Genomic DNA, 20,100 nt, shown 5'->3' on the forward strand with positions numbered 1-20,100 from the left:
TGGGTGGACAGGAATTGTTCCATAGTCTTGAGTAGGTCTTAGTCTGTGAGTGAGCTTGTACTGTTGAACTGTGAACTTCACACATGCTTCTCAATTTTTTGCCCCTCTTCATTGGGACATGATGGCTAGAGTGGGCTTAATTGGGTATATCCTTTCTTCTACATGGAAGTCTAGAGGGGGCTGCTGCTGCTGCTGCTGCTAAGTTGCTTCAGTCGTGTCAGACTCTGTGCGACCCCATAGACAGCCGCCCACCGGGCTCCCCCATCCCTGGGATTCTCCAAGCAAGAACACTGGAGTGGGTTGCCATTTCCTTCTCCAATGAGTGAAAGTGAAGTCGTTCAGTTGTGTCCGACTCTTCATGACCCAATGGACTGCAGCCTACCAGGCTCCTCTATCCATGGTATTTTCCAGGCAAGAGTACTGGAGTGGGGTGCCATTGCCTTCTCAGCTAGAGGGGGCTAGAATTGAGTTTTTCCTTTCTCCAAGTCAATTAAGCTCTGATTAACTCCAGAAGCTTCAGTTCAGTTCAGTTCAGTCACTCAGTCGTGTCCGACTCTTTGCGACCCCATGAATCGCAGCACGCCAGGCCTCCCTGTCCATCACCAACTCCCGGAGTTCACTCAGACTCACGTCCATCGAGTCAGTGATGCCATCCAGCTACCTCAACCTCTGTCATCCCCTTCTCCTCCTGCCCCCAATCCCTCCCAGCATCAGTCTTTTCCAATGAGTCAACTCTTCGCATGAGGTGGCCAAAGTACTGGAGTTTCAGCTTTAGCATCATTCCTTCCAAAGAAATCCCAGGACTGATCTCCTTCAGAATGGACTGGTTGGATCTCCTTGCAGTTCAAGGGACTCTCAAGAGTCTTCTCCAACACCACACTTCAAAAGCATCAATTCTTCGGTGCTCAGCCTTCTTCACAGTCCATCTCTCACATCCATCCATGACCCCAGGAAAAACCGTAGCCTTGACTAGACAAACCTTTGTTGGCAAAGTAATGTCTCTGCTTTTGAATATGCTATCTAGGTTGGTCATAACTTTCCTTCCAAGGAGTAAGCGTCTTTTAATTTCATGGCTGCAATCACCATCTGCAGTGATTTTGGAGACCAGAAAAATAAAGTCTGACACTGTTTCCACTGTTTCCCCATCTATTTCCCAGCTCTAGCTAAATAATTTCACCTGAGTGCTGACCTTTTAAAGACAAACAGGGTGCTCTGGCGTATTTCAAAATGGCTTGTTTTCCTCTCTGCAGGGAATTTTTCTCTCCTCTTCACTATGAGAACCTGGTCTACCTCCTGGAGGTAAGGCACAGAAATGTGGCACAAAAATTGAGTTGAGTATGGGTTTTGTTGTAGCTGTAGTTACCCCTAGGGCTTATTTTGCTTCAGATTTTTTCAGGGTTACATTGTGCATAGGGTGGAAGTTGGACTGTCAGAGGATTTTTCCAGTGCTCCTGTTCTCCTATCACCTTTAGACTTGCCCTGTGTGCTTCCACATGAGAATAGGTAGATCTCCATACCTCTCATCCCAGAGATGGACAGCCACATAGTCAGCACAGAGTAGCCTGGTGTGGGGACAGGAGGGCATTCTCTTGTCCTGGTTCAGTCTCAGGTTTCAATTGGTTTGATGTTCCTGGTTCTGGGAATGGGGCTTCCTCGAAGGTGTTGCTCTGCTTCCTTTTGGTAGATGTACATATCAGCGCTGGAGTCTGGAGAGTCTTTTACTCTCCTTTCAAGGGTAGAATTTTGTTTGATTGTTTGATTTCTTGCCACAGAAGCAACTGTTTGCTCCTTCCCTTCCTCTTTCTCCAGCTCAAGAATTTTTTTTTTTTCTCCTGCTGGAAAGAAGTTTCTAAACAGCTTTATGCTTTCCTGCAATGGCAGCTGCTTTTCTTGTTCAGGCTTCAACCACACAGGGGGCCTTTTTCTAATGTCTGACTCTGCTCAAAATTGTTCTTGTTGCCTTGTGACATCCATGGAAAGCTCTGAGATTGAATGTAAAATCCCAGGTGTCTTGGGCTCTTGAGAGCTCTGTATTTTCAGTTTATCCCACCCTTGGTCTTTAGGAATTTATTAAAAAGTTTTAGTCGAAATCTTTCTCTTGGCTTATATGTCAGCCCCAATTTCCTACCCCAGATAAGCCATCACTTGAATTTCCTTGAAGATTCCTTTCCTTAGAGTTCACCCTACTTGTTTCCTCTGTGATGTTTGCTAGTTTATTAGCTAAGAACAAATTATAATTTTGTAGATTATTTGGCTTTTTCTGTTGTCTGAGTGGGAGCAATCCTCTTTCTACATTTCTATATCCTAACTGGAAGCCAAGCCTTTCTGGAGAAGAATTTTGATTCAGCTGGAAACCATTAAAACTGACACCTGCTTCATATAATGAGAAAGTTACTCATAAATGTTTTGGGCTATTGATACTATTGCTTTCATTAGCAGATGTATTGGCATCATCCTTTGTAAATATTGGTCTTTAAAAGGACAGAACACAGTTCTTCTATGACTAAAATGTGTATGTGATGCTGTCTTGTAAATGTGATGTCTTTGGTGTATCATTATTAAACTGTGGACTTGAAGTTATGTTTTTTAATTAGAGTGACACAAAGTGGATGTTTTTATGTATAAAAAGTCAGAAATTATAAAAATGGCTATTAACACTATTTCACAGTTAGAAAGTTGATTTTATTATCTGTTCATTTAAATTTTGGAAATTGTATTTATCTTTAGGGAATGTGAGCATAGTAGTTCCTTCAACAATCAAGTAATTAATGTTTAGCATAACAGAATTCTTAATTCTAATGTATTGCATAATTCCATTGTATTGTATTTCCATTGTATTCCTTTTCATCACTCTGGCCATTATGACATTTAAGTTGATCAATGTCAAAACTACTTGAAAATTCAGTTTATATATATACATATATAAAATATACTAATGCACTCTTGAGTTGTGTCTAATGCACTCAGGAAAATGTTTTTGCCAGTGCTGTTATGAGTAATAGACAGAAGTGTTCTGTATTTACCCAGTTGGGTCAAAAAGCTAGAAACAGAGTGACACTGAAAAATATTACAGCCATATATAATGAATGTGTTATGGTCTCCATTATCTTTTTATGTTGTCATTTTCAAGAATTAGATGGAGAAATAAAAGTAAAATCAGTTTAACCATGTGTCCTTTATTGATGAGATAGGTGTTTATTAATTCAATATATTTATTGAGTGGCTCTTATGACAGGTGTAGTCAAGGAATTGTGGAGTCAGCAGTTACTGAAAGAACAAGGCCTGCTTTATGTAAAGCTTACCATTTTTTCAACAAAATTTCAAAATACTTATTTTTTTTTTTTTTACAATTGGTGGTTTAAGCTGTGACACATTGGAAAAAGTGAAGTCGCTCTGTCATGTCTGACTCTTTGCGACCCCGTGGACTGCAGCCCACCGGCTCCTCTGTCCATGAGATTTTCCAGGCAAGAATACTGGAGTGGGTTGTCATTTTTCTTCTCCAGGGGATCTTCCTGACCCAGGAGTCGAACCCAGGTCTCCCACATTGTGGGCAGACGCTTTAACCTCTGAACCACCAGGAAGCCCTGACACATTGGAGTATCTTATTATAGTGGAGGCATTGTATTATTGTGTTTTGGAGTCCCCAGAGCCATTCTCACATTAAAAGATTACCTAGAATGATTCGTGAGGGCTTGAAATAGTTTTGTTCAACGATTTATCACACAGTTGTAGTTAAGGTAAACAGCTGGATAAAGGAAAGAGACATTAGTAGAGTGTGGAGGAGTCTGTCTGCAGACTTCTCACACTCTCCCTCTCATTAGGTGTCATGTGGAGCACACTCTTCCCTAGCAGTGAAAATTCAGTAGCATGTGTGCTGTCCTTTTGTTGAGGGGGGCTGACTAGAGACGCGTGTCCTAGGCTTTTATTGGGATCTGATCACATAGGCACTCACTGCCTAGCACACACCAATCTTCCAGACTCCCAGAAATTAAGCAGATGTAGTTTAAAGCACATTGTTTGCACAAATATTTCAGACACAATATATAATGCTTCTCATTTTTGGAATGAGAAAAGTATTCTTGAAATCCAAGTTTGCAGACACTGAAGGCCCAATCTTGAAATTAGGCCTTTTAAGGATAGCAGTCTTGGGCAAGCCATGTTAACCCTTTTCTACACAGCTAACTTTGTTTCTAGTAACTGAGTTGTAAAAATCTTAGTTGGTAATAATAATAACCAAGTTTCTAAATATCTCTGTAATGAAATTAACCAGGTTAGAATTATTAATCAGATCTTATTAACCAGGTTATTGTTCTACTCCAGTTCTGATGACTAGGTCATCCTACTCCTTTTCTGTGCTTGCCCTGTTATTCATTTTATGTGTTTAATCCTTCAGTAAATATTCACTGCTCCTGAGGATGTGTGTATTAGAGTATAGAGACTTTGAACTTGTGAAAAAAAAATCTGAGGGGAAGAGAGAGCGACAGAGTTGGATTTGAGTTAGTTCATAAGAAATGAAAGAAGTACTGGGGTAAATTACAAACATATCTAGAAGAAGTTCCCTCCAAACAGAATTATATGTTTCAGAGGCAGAAACTGATGGAAGAAAGGCAATAAACAATATAGAGGTAGCTGTGGCGGTTTAGTTGCTAAGTCATGACCAACTCTTGTGACCGGATAGACTGTAGCCCGCCAGGCTCCTCTGTTCATGGGATTTTCCAGGCAAGAATATTGGAGTGGGTTGCCATCTCCTTCTCCAGGGGATCTTCCCAACTCAGGGATCAGACCTGGGTCTCCTGCACTGCAGTTAGATTCTTTACGAGCTGAGCAACCAGGGAATTCCCTAGAGAGTTAGCTAACAGGTGACAGAGGGAAGGGAAAACATATTTTAGGGATTTGTAGTTCCTGTTAACATCTTTAAAATTTCCCCTGAATGAGAGAAATCCTGGAGATTCTTGGGATAAAAGTGCTATCATCTTACGTACATTTTAAAAGTTAGAGTAAATAATAGGCTTAAAGGATGAGGATGGATTACTAGAAGAGAATATACAAAGAGACTATTAGCAATATATTTCAACAATCCAGAAAAAAGTATCATGGTGAGAATCAAAAGAGTAGCAGTGAGTAGAAATGGTTAGAAGATTTGGTATGGGTATATTTTGATATCAGAAAAAAATAGGAAAAGAATAGAACAAAGAAAATCTTTTTGGGTGCTACTGTTAAGGTCCTTTAAGATGTTTGCTTGAAATAATTTAAAGAGGTTGATATTAATTGAAGTGAGGTCAGTTGATAGAGAAGTATGCTTTGGGATAATTAACAATTTTTATTTGGATATGTTATGCTTAAGATACATGTTTGATGACCAAGTGGAGATGTTCAGTAAACAGCAAGACCTGGAGGTCCAAAGAAGGGTGAAAGTGAGGATTTGGAGATCAAAACTTGGGCGTCATTAGATTAAAGATGACATCTAAAGCTATGAGAATGGAAGACATCACAAATTGTTGTTAGAAAAAGTTACAAGGCCACAGTCATGGGGCATTCTAATTGGTACCAGTAGAAGATGAGAACTGCCTTTAGTGGAGGCTCAGTGGAGTAGCACTCAGTGAAGTAGGAGAACCAAGAGAACGTCGCAGTGTCTAGAATCAGTGTGGAGAAAGTCTTTCGAGAAGTTATCAACATTGGCAAATTTTTCTGATTGCTTGCATTAGGTGAAGTTTGAGAATTAACTGACAGATTTAAGGTAGATGTTCCTGATATTGGCAGGAGCAAACTATACATGTTATACTAGCGCTATAAATTCATGTGGGCTCAAGAGGGAACAGGAGAAATGTAAAAATGGACTGTAAATACAGATTGTAGTTTCAAAAATTTGGGAGTCAGAAGGATTTTTTAAGGCTACAATGCAACATGTTTGATTATGTTAAGTTGTTCAGGTGACAGAAATCTGATAAACCTGAAATTAACATCAAAAATAAGTAAGATGGGATGGATGCATAGTTAGAGGGATTCATCATGGGCAGGAATACTGATACCACAGCAGCAGGAGAGAAGATAGAGTATATAACAATCACAATAGGTAGGATGGTGGATGTGGTATTGGGTGTTTCTCAATACTTGTATTTTGTCAGTGAAATATTTACAAGTTGAACACCTCAAAATAAGGAATTCCCTGGGGGCAGGGTGATGGAAGAGGTTTTGTTAATTTGAGGATAAAGAAAGTTTGGGTGTATGAATTGACTAAGGAAATACAACAGGATTGAAATTAAGGACAGATCCTGAGAGATATGGTCAGCAATTCAGTGAGTCAGTTCAGGTCCTTCAAGTAGCAGATGCCAAGTTGGGATTGTGCACAAAATTTATTGGGGAAGATGCCTGCAAAGAATACAGGGGAGGGTTAGGCATAAGAGAGGGGAGTCTTCAGACTACGATGCAGGTTTGACACCTGTGAAATGAAAGGAAAGACAGGAAAACTGGGTAAGAGAGCACGTGACTGAGTGCAGATCTGAGAATGCCTTGACCAGGCCAATGTGAGTTCCCTCAGCAAAGGTTGACTATTGGGAGAGTCCACATTGGGCAGAAATAGCCCAGCAAGAGTAGTCTTGCCAGACCCAGTTACTGGCTGGAAGAAGTCTCAGGGAAGCCCAGCTTTGGTGTGCACCCATGGGAGGACCTGTGGGTGCTGCCAGCGGTGGCTCTGGGTCAGTGTGCTCACTGCAGCAGGTTCTCCTGAAGGTAGAGCTGAGCTGAGCTGAGCATGCATGTCCATGGCTGACACGTTTGATGTGGTGATATTTTCCTCCATCTCTGTTTAGCTGCTCTGATGTATTTGGGGAAGAAATAAGAATATTAAATTAAAATAGATTAGAGAATATCCAGGGTAGTGATATGAAGGGAAAGAGGGAAATGCAAACTGAACTACACACTTTATTTATTTATTTTTTATTTTTTAATTTTTATTTATTTTATTTTGTAACTTTACAATATTGTATTGGTTTTGCCATATATCAACATGAATACGCACTTTAAAAGAAGAAACTAAGCTGGTTATGGAAATGAGTGCCTGAGGCACTACTGTTGAAACCATGCAAACAAGAAACTAAGGTGTTTTTAGTAAGGTTTGCATCCTTAATTCTTTAATTTTCTTTGCACATTTCAGGGTATGAAAGTATGAAAGACTTATAATCACATATACCTACATATGTATATTTATATATAAAGAGAGAGAAAAAAACAATTTAAGTTATCAATTTAAGTATGTACTATGACTTAGATTTAAAAGGAGAATTTGTTGCTTCCTGGTTAGGCTTTAGTTCCCCTGTGTTTGTTACATTCTTAAACACAATGTGTTTGATTTTAATTTTCTTCCTGTTATAATGTGTGCCTCGAATTCCAATAAATTAATCGTATGCTCATATGAAGAGGAGAAACTGAGTGCATTAAACTTGTTATTTTGGGAGATGATGTGCAGTTCTACAAAGTAATGAATGCTTTACAATGAGAATATGAAGGTTACTTTAGGGAATTTAAGGTTTTCCAGTGACTTCAGGCTTAAGATCAGCAGATCAATTTTGAAACTACTGCCTATACCTGGATTCCCACTTCGTTTGCCTCTACTTGCCTCTTTGGATCTTCCATTCTCCTAATGAACATTGTGGAGGTAGCACATCCTCCACTACCTGTGACTTAACCTACCAGATGCCAGATTTTAATTGTAAGACTGTATTTTATTCTGATTTGTCCTGAGTTCATCGCCTCAGTTCTTTTTCTACTTTAGTGGGCAGGTCTGCTTTCCAATCTGAACCTTCAATATATCTTGTCCTGCTCCAAATGACAAAGCCATGCCCTACTGTGTTAAATATACTTATGTGTGTACTAAGGTCTTCGGTCATTTTGACTCTTTGTGACCCTATGGACTGTATAGTCTGCCAAGCTCCTCTGTCCATGGGATTCTCCAGGCAAGAATACTGAAGTGGATTGCCATGCCCTCCTCTATTGGCTCTTCCTGACCCAGGGATTGAACCCATGTCTCTTATGTCTTCTGCATTGGCAGGTGGGTTCTTTACCACTATTGCCATCTAGACGTCCATGAAATACACTTATAAGTAAATAACAGTTATAATTAGTACTGCTGTTAAGAGTAGGTCCTGTTTTGAGAGTCTTAAGAAATATTCATATTCAATCCTAATAACAACACTATATTTTATTATTGTTATCCCTATTGGCAGATGAAAAAAACAAAGCCAGGTAATATAACTTGCCTAAATTTTTGCAATAAATCTTGGAACCACAGATAAACCAAGCTGATCGCAAATTTTTCTTTAAAGTGATATCTTACTCCCTTAGTTTTAGACATTAAATATAGCAATTAATATCTCATGGTTCATGTTTTCAATGCATTCATAGATTTATCTCCTCCTGAGGCTCTCCATATTAATAGATAAAGAAACAGCATTGTCTGTCTACTTAGGAGGAAAACAATAACATTCACATGTCTATACAAGGCCATCATTAGGTACCTGTTGATTTCTTTCAGACCCCTGAACACTTGGCTTTCTGCTTACATTTATTGATGCTTCAGGGTAGCTATTTTTGTTTATGGCAATAATCATAACCCTCAAACAGAAGTGTATGTAATTTTTTCATTCTAGTTTCAAGTCCTATTTTCATTAGAATTATTGCTATAAGGCTTGTGTCTTTCCAAATCATAAAGCTGGTCTCCTAAATAAGAGACAGACTCTTCTAAGCAGGGTGATATATGCTTCCAGATGTATATGTCAAAATAAGGAAATATTCTTGTTAAAGCATGATCTTTACTTCTTTATTTCTCTCTTGGTCTGAGTTATACTTTCTAAAACTACACTGAAAAATTAATTTCTTAAAATTGCAATGGCTGAAGAGCGAATTGAAACTTTAGTAAAGTCAGTGATAGTTTTTCACCACTAAAGTAAATCAATTACCTGTAGAGACACTGTTCCATTTCTTTAACGCTTTTCTATCCATCAACTGTAGGGTCTGTTTCTGAATGTTTTGAAGAAATAGGCTACAGAAGTTAAGTCAAGGATTTTATTTTAAGTAAAGGATTTTATTTGATAGAATTATACAGTCTGTTTTTCTTCTTTTCTCTCATAGTCTTTGTAGCAACTGGATTGAATGTTATGTAAGAATATTTCACTGGCAAACTAATACAAAATTATGTCATATTAATTTTTCTCTTAAATAGGAATTAATAAAACAATTTGAGCTAATTTTGTTTGGAATAATTTAGGAATTAGTTTTGCAGGAAAAACAATAAAACTTTGAACTTGATAAGTATATATATTGTAAGAAATATTTTCTATTTTATAATGTATGAATTTATAATGTATTGAATTTGATATATGTAGTCTGCATATGGGGAAATAACAGTTAAAAGGAACAAATAATGCTTTTCTTTTTATATTATATGTTCCTTATGTATCATGCAACTGATTTTGATTTTACAAATTAAGTGGAAAAAGATGGAAATAATTATTCATATACTATACCAGTTCCCAAAATTAACCATAATACTGGAAAGATAGTTTTACTTCCTGTATGCAATGAATTATCTTAGTTTCTCCCCGTATAGTCTTCAATATGCATTTCTTCCTTTGTGTTATCAATAATACCATCTTAGAATCTGATAACTTTACATTTATGTAACTTCAGTATGCTTATTGTTGCTACCAAACTCTTGCTAGCTTCAAACTGCTCCCAGGTGAATGTTTTTAAAACCTCACTTTCACGTCCCTCTTTAAAATTCCATATCCTTTACTACCCACGCAGTCTCCCTTATGGCTCTCTGCCCAGCAGTCTTCGGTGAGGACATTCCCTGTGGATGACCATGAACATTCGGGTCAGTTTTGTTGCTATTATTTACGCTGTTCTCAGATAAACCAGATGCTGCCTTTCCTTTATTTCCAGAACTGGATCCATTTCCTCCATCAAGTCTCACCCAATTGATTTATCTTTAATGATTTTTTCTTCTCTCATTATTATCTCAGACTAAGCCTTGACTTACATCTTCTGGTTGCTTCATGTACTATAATATTTCTCCAGTAGGTTATACATCTTTGAATATTGCTATGTTCTCTACTAAGGCTGTATAAACCAGGAAATAGATACTTAAGTAGTTATTAATATAAAACTTTTCCAGTACATGATCTACCATAGTAATAAGATTTATTAAAATACAGTAGCATGCAGCATAATATAGTAAGTGGTAAAATGTTCAACAAGGTGTTCACTGTCTTTTAATTAAAGTACAGTTGATTTACAATATTTGTGAGGTACAGTGTAGTGATATAGTATGTTTACAGATTATACTCCATTAAAAGCTTTTATAAGGTGATTGCTATAATTCCCTGTTATACAGCATATCCTTGTTACTTTTTAACTTTATATATAGTAGTTTGTATCTCTTCATTCCTTACCCCTAACTTGCTCCTCCCCCTATTCTTTCCCCTTTGATAACCACTAGTTGTCTATATCTGTGTTCCTGTTTTGCATTTATATTCAACTGTATTTTTTAGATTCCACATATAAGTAATATCATACAATATTTGTCTTTGATTTATTTCACTAAGCATAATATTCTCTAGGTCCATCCATATTGCTACAAGTGGTAAAATTTTGTCCCTTTTTCCTGGCTGAGTAACATTCCTCTGTGTGTGTGTGTGTGTATATGTATGTATGTATACCGCATCCTTATCCATTCATCTGCTGATGGACACTTGGGTTGCTCCCATGTCTTGGCTATTGTAAATTGTGCAGATATGGACAATGGGGTGTGTGCATTTTTTTGAATTCTTGTTTTCTCCAGATATATACTCAGAAGGACAATTAATAGATCATATGATTAGTTCCATCCCTTCATTCTTTCTGGAGTTATTTCTTCATTGATCTCCAGTAGCATATTGGGCACCTACTGACCTGGGGAGTTCATCTTTCAGTGTCCTATCTTTTTGCCTTTTCATACTGTTCATGGGGTTCTCAAGGAAAGAATACTGAAGTGGTTTGCTATTCCCTTGTCCAGTGGACCACATTCTGTCAGAACTCTCCACCATGACCTATCTGTCTTGGGTGGCCCCACATGGCATGGCTTAGTTTCACTGACTTAGACAAGGCTGTGGGCAGTGTGGTCAGATTGGCTAGTTTTCTATGATTGTGGTTTCAGTCTGTCTGCCCTCTGATACCCCCTTGCATCTTATGATGCCCTCATACCATCTTATTTGGGTTTCTCTTACCTTGGACATGGAGTATCTCTTCACGGCTGCTCCAACAAAGTGTAGCCATTGCTCCTTACCTTGAACGTGGGGTATCGCCTCATGGGTGCCCCTCCTGACACTGGGCGTGGGTTAGCTACTCTCAGCTGCTCCTGCCCCATGCAGCAGCTGTGGAAACAAAGCAAAATGGAAAAAATGGAAAAATATGCAAAAAAAGAAAAATGGCTGTCTGAGGAAGCCTCACAAATAGCTGTGAAAAGAAGAGAAGCGAAAAGCAAAGGAGAAAAGGAAAGATATACACATTTGAATGCAGAGTTCCACAGAAGAGCAAGGAGAGATAAGATAGCCTTCCTCAATGATCAATGAAAAGAAATAGAGGAAAACAACAGAATGGGAAAGACTAGAGATCTCTTCAAGAAAATTAGATTACCAAGGGAACATTTCATGCAAATATGGGCACAATAGAGGACAGAAATGGTATGGACCTAACAGAAGCAGAGGAAATTAAGAAGAGGTGGCAAGAATACACAGAGGAACTATGCAAAAAGGATTATCACGACCCAGATAATCACAATGGTATGATCACTCACCTAGATCCAGACATCCTGGAATGTGAAGTCAAGTGGGCCTTAAAAAGCATTATTATGAACAAAGCTAGTGGAGGTATGGAATTCCAGTTGAGCTATTTCAAATCCCAAAAGATGATGCTGTGAAAGTGCTGCACTCAATATGCCAGCAAATTTGGAAAACTCAGCAGTGGCCACAGGACTGGAAAAGGTCAGTTTTCATTCCAATCCCAAAGAAAGGCAATGCCAAAGAATGCTCAAACTACTGCACAATTGCAATCATCTCACATGCTAGTAAAAAGTAACGCTCAAAATTCTCCAAGCCAGGCCTTAGCAATATGTGAACCGTGAACTTCCAGATGTTCAAGCTGGTTTTAGAAAAGGTAGAGGAACCAGAGATCAAATTGCCAACATCCGCTGGATCATGGAAAAAGCAAGAGAGTTCCAGAAAAACATCTATTTCTGCTTTATTGACTATGCCAAAGCCTTTGACTGTGTGGATCACAATCAACTGTGGAAAATTCAGAAAGAGATGGGAATACCAGACCACCTGACCTGCCTCTTGAGAAACCTGTATGCAGGTCAGGAAGCAACAGTTAGAACTGGACATGGGACAACAGACTGCCGGGGACCAGCCCCGGCTGAGCCAGGGTATTCGAAGGAGAGACAGCGTAGGCGAGGGTCAGGGAACAACTGCTTAATTACACTTTAATTAAGGATACAAAGAGTAATAGAATAAGGATAGCTCAGTGAGGAAATTCAGTGGAGAAAAGCGGCTGAAATAAGGATAGCTCAGTAGGAAAATTCAGTGGAGAAAAGAAGCTGAGTGGCTTGGTTTACGCGGAAAATCAATATAACCCGTGACACCAGGTTAGCTCTGACCACGGAGGCCGCAGGCGCCCTCTCGAATAGCGGAAGGTGCCCCACCTTAGACACCTTCTCGAGTGGGTCTTAAAAGCCCAGGCAAATAAATGGTCGCAGAGGACATCCGCGCTCCAGATGGACACTCAGCTGGAATTTGGGAGAGAGAGTGACATGGGGAGACCAAGTTTCAGTGAACAAGGCCCGCACTTTATTTTCCAAAGTAGTTTTTATACCTTAAGTTATGCATAGAGGATAATGGGGAAAGGGGTAGAGTCATGCAGCAAGCCAGGCTTTTTTCCTGTAAACTTATCATATGCAAAAGTTCAGGTGATAGACATCATCTTCTGGCCAGGAGGCCTGTTAACATTTTAAGAAATTTATCTTTCTCTAAAGGTGATTATTCCAAAGTCAGGTGCCAGCCTTCCAAAAAGCATTGGACAAAGCTGCATTTTACATTTCTATACACCCATTATATCAATCAATACACTGCCAAGGACACAGTAGGTAAGGAGTATGGAGACTTAGCAGCAAACATTGGCCCAACAAGTGAAAAACCCTTCACCAATACAATTTCTAATCAATCTTTTAACTACTCAAAGGAATCTGTGTTTAGGCAGTTTAGAACATCTCCTGCCTCTCACAGTTGGGAGGCTCTGAACAATCACATGTGGCCGGAAAAACCCATTCAGGCAGGCTAGAGGATTTCCAAAGGAGTTTGTAGGTTGAAACACTGTCACATCCAAGAATTATTAACTGGAGCTGTAAGCTAACTCTTTTTTCAGAGAGAGGTAGTGGGAGACAGCCCCCCGGACTGGTTCCAAATAGGAAAAGGAGTACGTCAAGGGTGTATATTGTCACCCTGCTTATTTAACTTATATGCAGAGTACATCATGAGAAACACTGGGCTGGAAGAAGCACAAAGTGGAATCAAGATTGCTGGGAGAAATTTTCAATAACCTCAGATATGCAGATGATACCACCCTTATGACAGAAAATGAAGAAGAACTAAAGAGCCTCTTGATGAAGGTGAAAGAGGAGAGGGAAAAAGTTTTCTTAAAGCTCAACATTCAGAAAACTAAGATCATGGCATCTGGTCCCATCACTTCATGGAAAATAGATGGGGAAACAGTGGCTGACTTTATTTTTCTGGGCTCCAAAATCACTGCAGCTGGTGACTGAAGCTATGAAATTAAAAGATGCTTACTCCTTGAAAGGAAAGTTATGACCAACTTAGACAGCCTATTAAAAAGCAGAGACATTACTTTGTCAACAAAGGTCCATCTAGTCAAGGCTATGGTTTTTCCAGTAGTCATGTATGGATGTGAGAGTTGGACTATAAGGAATGCTGAGGACTGAGGAATTGATGTTTTTGCATTGTGGTGTTGGAGAAGACTCTTGAGAGTTTCTTGAACTGCAGGGAGATCCAACCAATCCATCCTAAAGATCAGTCCTGGGTGTTCACTGAAAGGACTGATGTTGAAGCTGAAACTCCAATCCTTTGGCCACCTGATGCCAAGAGCTGACTCATTTGAAAAGAGCCTGATGCTGGCAAAGATTGAGGGCAGGAGGAGAAGAGGAAGTAGAGGATGAGATGTTTGGATGGCATCACTAGCTCAACGGACATGAGTTTGGGTGGACTCCAGGAGTTGGTGATGGACAGAGAGGCCTGGCATGCTGCAGTTCATGGGGTCACAAAGAGTCAGACATGCGTGAACTGAACTGATGATTGTTCTGTTTTTAGTTATTTAAGGAATGTCCGTATAGTTTTCTGTAGTGGATGCACCAATTTACATTCCCACCAACATCGTACAAGTGTTCCCTTTTATACACATCCTCCAATTTTTGTTATTTGCAGGGTTTTTGATAGCCGTCTAACAAGTGTGAGGTGATAGTTATGCTGGTTTTGATGTGCAGTTTTTGATTAGTGATATTGAGCATCTTTTCATGTGCCTGTTGGCCATCTGTTTGTAGTCTTTGGAAAAATGTCTATTCAGGTTTTCTGCTCATTCTTTAATTGGGTTGTTTGCCTTTTGATATTCAGTTGTATGTGCTTTTTATACATTTTGGCTATTAACCTCTTACGGTTACATTCTTTGCAAAGAATTTTCTCCCATTCAGTAGGTTGTCTTTTCATTTTGTCAATCATTTCCTTTGCTGTGCAAAGTTTTGAACTTCAGTTTAAGTTCCTTTTTTGTTGCCTCAGGAGGCAGATCCAAGAAAATATTATAGTTTATTTCAGTGAGTTTTCTGCCTATGTTCACTTCTAGGAACTTTATAGTTTCTGGTTTTACATTTAGGTCTTTAATCCTTTTGGAGTTTATTTTTGTATATGGAGTGAGGAAATGTTCTAATCTTATAGTTTTACAGTGCCAGTGCCATTTACTGAAGAGATGGTCTTTAAAAAATGGTCTTTCCAAAACTGAAACAAAAGAGGGAAGAATATACAAAGCAGAAGACAATTGTATTATTTTTATAGATTGATATGTCTGACATTAGCTACATTTTATTCTTAAATTTCTTCCAAGTAAAAAGTAGCAAGATAGATAGCATTCTGAATTTAATCTTCCCAATTGATGACTAAGTTCAAATATCCCATGTCTAAAATCTCATAAGCTAAATAATTTTTTTCAACAATGTTTTTTAATTATGTTGATCAAATACAAAAACATTACACTTAGCTTTTGCTTCTTAATTTTTTGTTTTATATACAATTTTGAGAACCTGATAATTTGTGGACCTGCCTAACATTTCCCCTTTCGAAATGTAATGTACATAAACACAAATGATATTTTCATGCCATTTGCTTTCATATTGTGATGGACATGAGCTTGAGTGAACTCTGGGAGTTGGTGATGGACAGGGAGGCCTGGTGTGCTGTGATTAATGGGGTCACAAAGAGTCGGACATGACTGAGCAAATGAACTGTGTTGAAAATAGATTTTGTTTGCAAATAATATGAGACCAATTAAAAAAAAATATTGGCAAACCCCAGGTTTGAAAGAAAAATAATGGCTTTTTTTTTTTTTAAAGAAGGCATTAATATAATTTGGGCAAGTAAAACCTAAGAGAAAAGTTGATTCTGCTTAAAAAGTATATCTGAAAGTTGCTGCTATTGGCTTGAATCAGTACTTGATATTTTGGGTGTGACTTTGACCTGGCAAAGCTGATGTCCTCTCCAATATGCATTTGAGATTCTTAACTTTTCTTTCTGTTGATAGTAAAAGTTAGTTATCTGATTCAGAGACTTTCCTAGAAGCACATCAAATAAGAATTCTTACAGCACCTATTGCCATGTTGTGTCGAGGAATTCTTGAGTTTCTTCCAAGGCATTCATGTTAGACTATTTTATTTTAAAATGGATGAGTTCAAATTGTGTGTGTGTGTGTGTGTGTTTGATATATACATATATGTGAAATGTAGCACACATAATGTTAACTTTAGTAACAAAATATTTAAATATATACTTTAAAATGGTAGGAAAATTAAAGTTTAAAAGGGTTCTGCAGTATTTTCTGGTATTTTTGGATTTCTTCCTATTAAGAAATTGACAAGTCTTTTTGATTCCTGATTTAAACCTAGTGAAACATTTCTTTCAGTCTTGGGTAGGTCAAACACTTGTCTCTATTGACTCCACTAGTATTAATATTAACATCTTAATACTAAGATATTAATTGCCTCTTTCATTCATAGTCTCCTGAGTTTTTCATGTCACTCAATCTTCCTTTGGTAGCTCTAAAGATCAAGGGGATAGTGATAAAAGTCAAGTGTTCATGCAGTTTTCACAAGACAAACTAATGCAGCAAACCCATTAGGAGAATGGACTCTTCAGAGATTTGTCTTGGAGTGGTGGCAAGTGATGCTACAGATCAATTCATCTCCACCTGGGTTATTTATTCTTATGATTTTATCTGGAATCCTGATAGGTCTGAAAAGTCATTAAAATATTTCTTGTTGTCAACTCATATACATACCCTTATACATTTTTTTCCACTTCTAAAACATCAAAATTGAGACTTGCAGAAGTGGTATTATATGATTTGAATTCTAGCTTCCTTTTTTTGTTTTGACCCCTCTCATCTCTCTGATCACACAAATCATAAATGTTGTAGAACCTCATTCTCTTTAACCCACTTCTCCGAAATAAATTATTGATCAAACATGTTCTAAGTTCACTAACTTGGCACAAATCATTTCTGACGGCATTGTAAGTTTGTATGTGTGTGTGAGCGTGCATATGCACATAATACATATACACACGGACACATAATTTTGCCTAAAGTATATTTAATAAAATTCTGTTATACCCCCATAATGCTTCCCTCATGTATTACATATATTTACTTAAATTTCCATTATTCCTATGTAAAAGTTCACCTTTAACATCTTACATCCATCTCTTACAAGTGGTTCCCATCAGTGTCCTTAAAATCCCTCTTTTATTTTTAGCCAAAGATTTCTGAAGCATCAACAAAGGTGACAACTGAACCTTGTTTTGAAAGATTTACCTCATTTTCTATGGCAAATTTAGCTGCCATTTATAGCCAATCCAAGAATGTGCATATATAATCCAGAATATATGAACATATAGCCAATCCAAGAATGTGCATATATAATCCAGAATATATGAACATATAGCCAATCCAAGAATGTGCTTTTCTCTGACACATTATTCTGAGAGTTAATTTCTGTATTCCTTCAAAACTATTAAGTTCTATATTGTGGCAGTTGAATGTGGGTCCAGGCCACTTGCTACTATAGGATCAGTCATTTCCTGAGCTCTCAGGTCAAACTGGCAATAAGTGGGACAATGATACCTAAATAATTTCTCAAGGACCCTTGGGGTACCTTGAGACCTTTTCAGGGAGTTTGCAATGTCAAAACAAATTTCAAAATAGTACTAAGATTTCATTTTCCTCTTTATCACTGACTTTGTGAGAGATAGTGAACAGTGAAGAGTAGATTTTAGAGGCTATCAAATGTGATATTGCAAATGAATGAAGCGGGTGTGAAAATTCAACAATGCCACTCTTCACTCTAAATGCTGATTTGTAAGTATGGATTTTTTTTTGTAAAACATGCAATTTACATTAAAATGTAATGGCTTTATTGATGTTGATTCAAAATATTTATTTCATTTAAAATTTTTCAATTTTGATATCTAATATAGTAATGACAGCCATAGCTTGCATAAACCAAAGCTCTTTTGGATCCTGAACACCTTGTAAGATTGTAAAAGGGTTCTGAAGGCAAGTGTTTGAAGAAACACTGTTGTAGAGACTGCCTGCTGTCTTCCTGAATATTTAATCATAGCTAATCTTCTATATGTAATTGGAGAACAAATTATAAAGCCAGCTCTATTCAGTACAAATCCAGGTGTTTGTCCAGATCCTATATCTAGATGGGTTTCTTGATCGTTTGATCTATGTTTTTGTTTTCCTAGACTTTTGGCCCTGGCTGAATCTCCTGTGATTGGAAGACTTGTTTGTATGCCCTTCTGTGCCTTATTCATCCCCAATTTCTAGTTCACTCTCTTGACTCCAGTGTTACCAAGGTTTCAGGAGGAAGACACCACTTGTACCAAAACAAGCTAGAGGAACTCTTTCCTGGATTCAGCTAAGAATGTATGCCTGCATTTATATATTAGGAAAGTTAGGAGTAATTGACATGGTGAATTGCATATCTATTTATGAATCTACTGGTTGATAGTTCCCTCCCAACAGTATCCATGATGTGTTTGTTGTCTCTTTTTCTCAAAGTTCTAACATTCTTTTATGAATAAAGTTTTTCCTTGCCTCCTCCTTTAACTCATTCATCTGTTGCCCACACCCTCTGGTCTCCGGTCTCCAGGCAGTCTGCTGATTGGTGTTCTGCCCCTGATGTCTAGTCCTTGGAGTTGCACTCACCCTATAATTAGAAGTTCCTGATGTTCCCTAGTTTAGTCCTTTCTTACTCCAGCCTAAAACTAAGATCATGGCATCCAGTCCCATCATTTCATGGCAAATAGATGGGGAAACAATGGAAACAGTGACAGACTTTATTTTCTTGGGCTCCAAAATCACTGCAAATGGTGACTGCAGCCATGAAATTAAAATACATTTGCTCTTTGGAAGAAAATCTATGACACAATACTGATGCTTGGAGCTGGTGCACTGGGACGACCCAGAGGGATGGTACAGGGATGGAGGAAGGAGGAGGGTTCAGGGATGGGGAACACATGTATACCTGTGGCGGATTCATGTTGATATATGGCAAAACCAATACAATATTGTAAAGTTAAAAAATAAAATATTAAAAAAAAAGCAGAGACATTACTTTGATAAAAAAGGTCTATTTGGTCAAAACTATTGTTTTTCCAGGAGTCATGTATGGATGTAAGTAAGAGTTGGACTATAAAGAAGACTGAGTGCCAAAGAATTGATGCTTTTAACCTGTGGTGTTGGAAAAGACTCTTGAGAGTTCCTTGGACTATAAGGAGATCAAACCAGTCAATCCTAAAGGAAGTCAATCCTGAATATTCATTGGAAGGACTGATGCTGAAGCTTGAATACTTTGGCCATCTGATGTAAAGAGCTAACTCCTTAGAAAGGACCCTGATGCTGGGAAAGCTTGAAGGCAGGAGATGAGAAGGAGAGGACAGAGGACAGAGGACGAGATGGTTGGATTGCATCACTGACTCTGTGGACATGAGTTTGAGCAAACTCTGGGAGATGGTGAAGGAGAGGGAAGCCTGGTGTCCTGCAGTCCATGGGGTTGCACAGGGGTGGACCTGACTGAGCGAGTGAACAACAGAAACAACTACTGAAATACCTAATTGACTAATCTGGGTTTTCTTTGTTACAATTGAAAAATTGAAAAAAATTAAGTATAACATGTATATACTTACACAGAAATTATAGTCATGTAGGATGATGATTTTTCATAAATTGAACATATTTAAGAAAACATGGTTAGGATTACATATACACACTACTATATATAAAGTGTTTTTTAGTTGCTAAGTTGTGTCTGACTCTTGCGACCCCATGGGCTGTAGCCTGCTAGGCTCTTCTGTTCATGGGATTTTCCAGGCAAGAATTCTAGAGTGGGTTGCCTATTTCTACTCCAGGGGATCTTCCTGACCCAGGGATTGAACATCCATTTTCTCCTGCTTGGCAGGTGGGTTCTTTACCAGTGAACCACCTGAGAAGCCATATATAGAAACATATAAAATGGATAACTAATAAGAACCTGCTGTATAGCACTGGAAACTCTGCTCAATACTCTGTAATGGTCTATATGGGAAAAGAATTTTAAAAAGAGTGGATATATGTATGTATATAACTGAATGACTTTGCTATACAGCAGAAACTAACACAGCATTGTAAATCAACTATACTACCATGAACATTAAGCAAAACAAAATTCAGCTCAAGAAAACACTGCCAGCATTC

At 38.1% G+C, this 20,100-nt stretch overlaps 1 long non-coding RNA gene across 1 annotated transcript; it reads left to right on the forward strand.

The window, feature by feature from the left end:
• Positions 1-1,194: 1,194 nt before the first annotated feature.
• LOC129643476 (uncharacterized) lies at positions 1,195-18,463 on the forward strand. The gene is made up of 3 exons (XR_008710321.1): positions 1,195-1,299; positions 9,802-9,871; positions 18,111-18,463. It is a non-coding gene; the product is annotated as an uncharacterized LOC129643476 (long non-coding RNA).
• Positions 18,464-20,100: the final 1,637 nt, after the last annotated feature.

This window comes from Bubalus kerabau, chromosome 2, assembly GCF_029407905.1.
Source record: "Bubalus kerabau isolate K-KA32 ecotype Philippines breed swamp buffalo chromosome 2, PCC_UOA_SB_1v2, whole genome shotgun sequence".
NCBI lineage: Eukaryota > Metazoa > Chordata > Mammalia > Artiodactyla > Bovidae > Bubalus > Bubalus kerabau.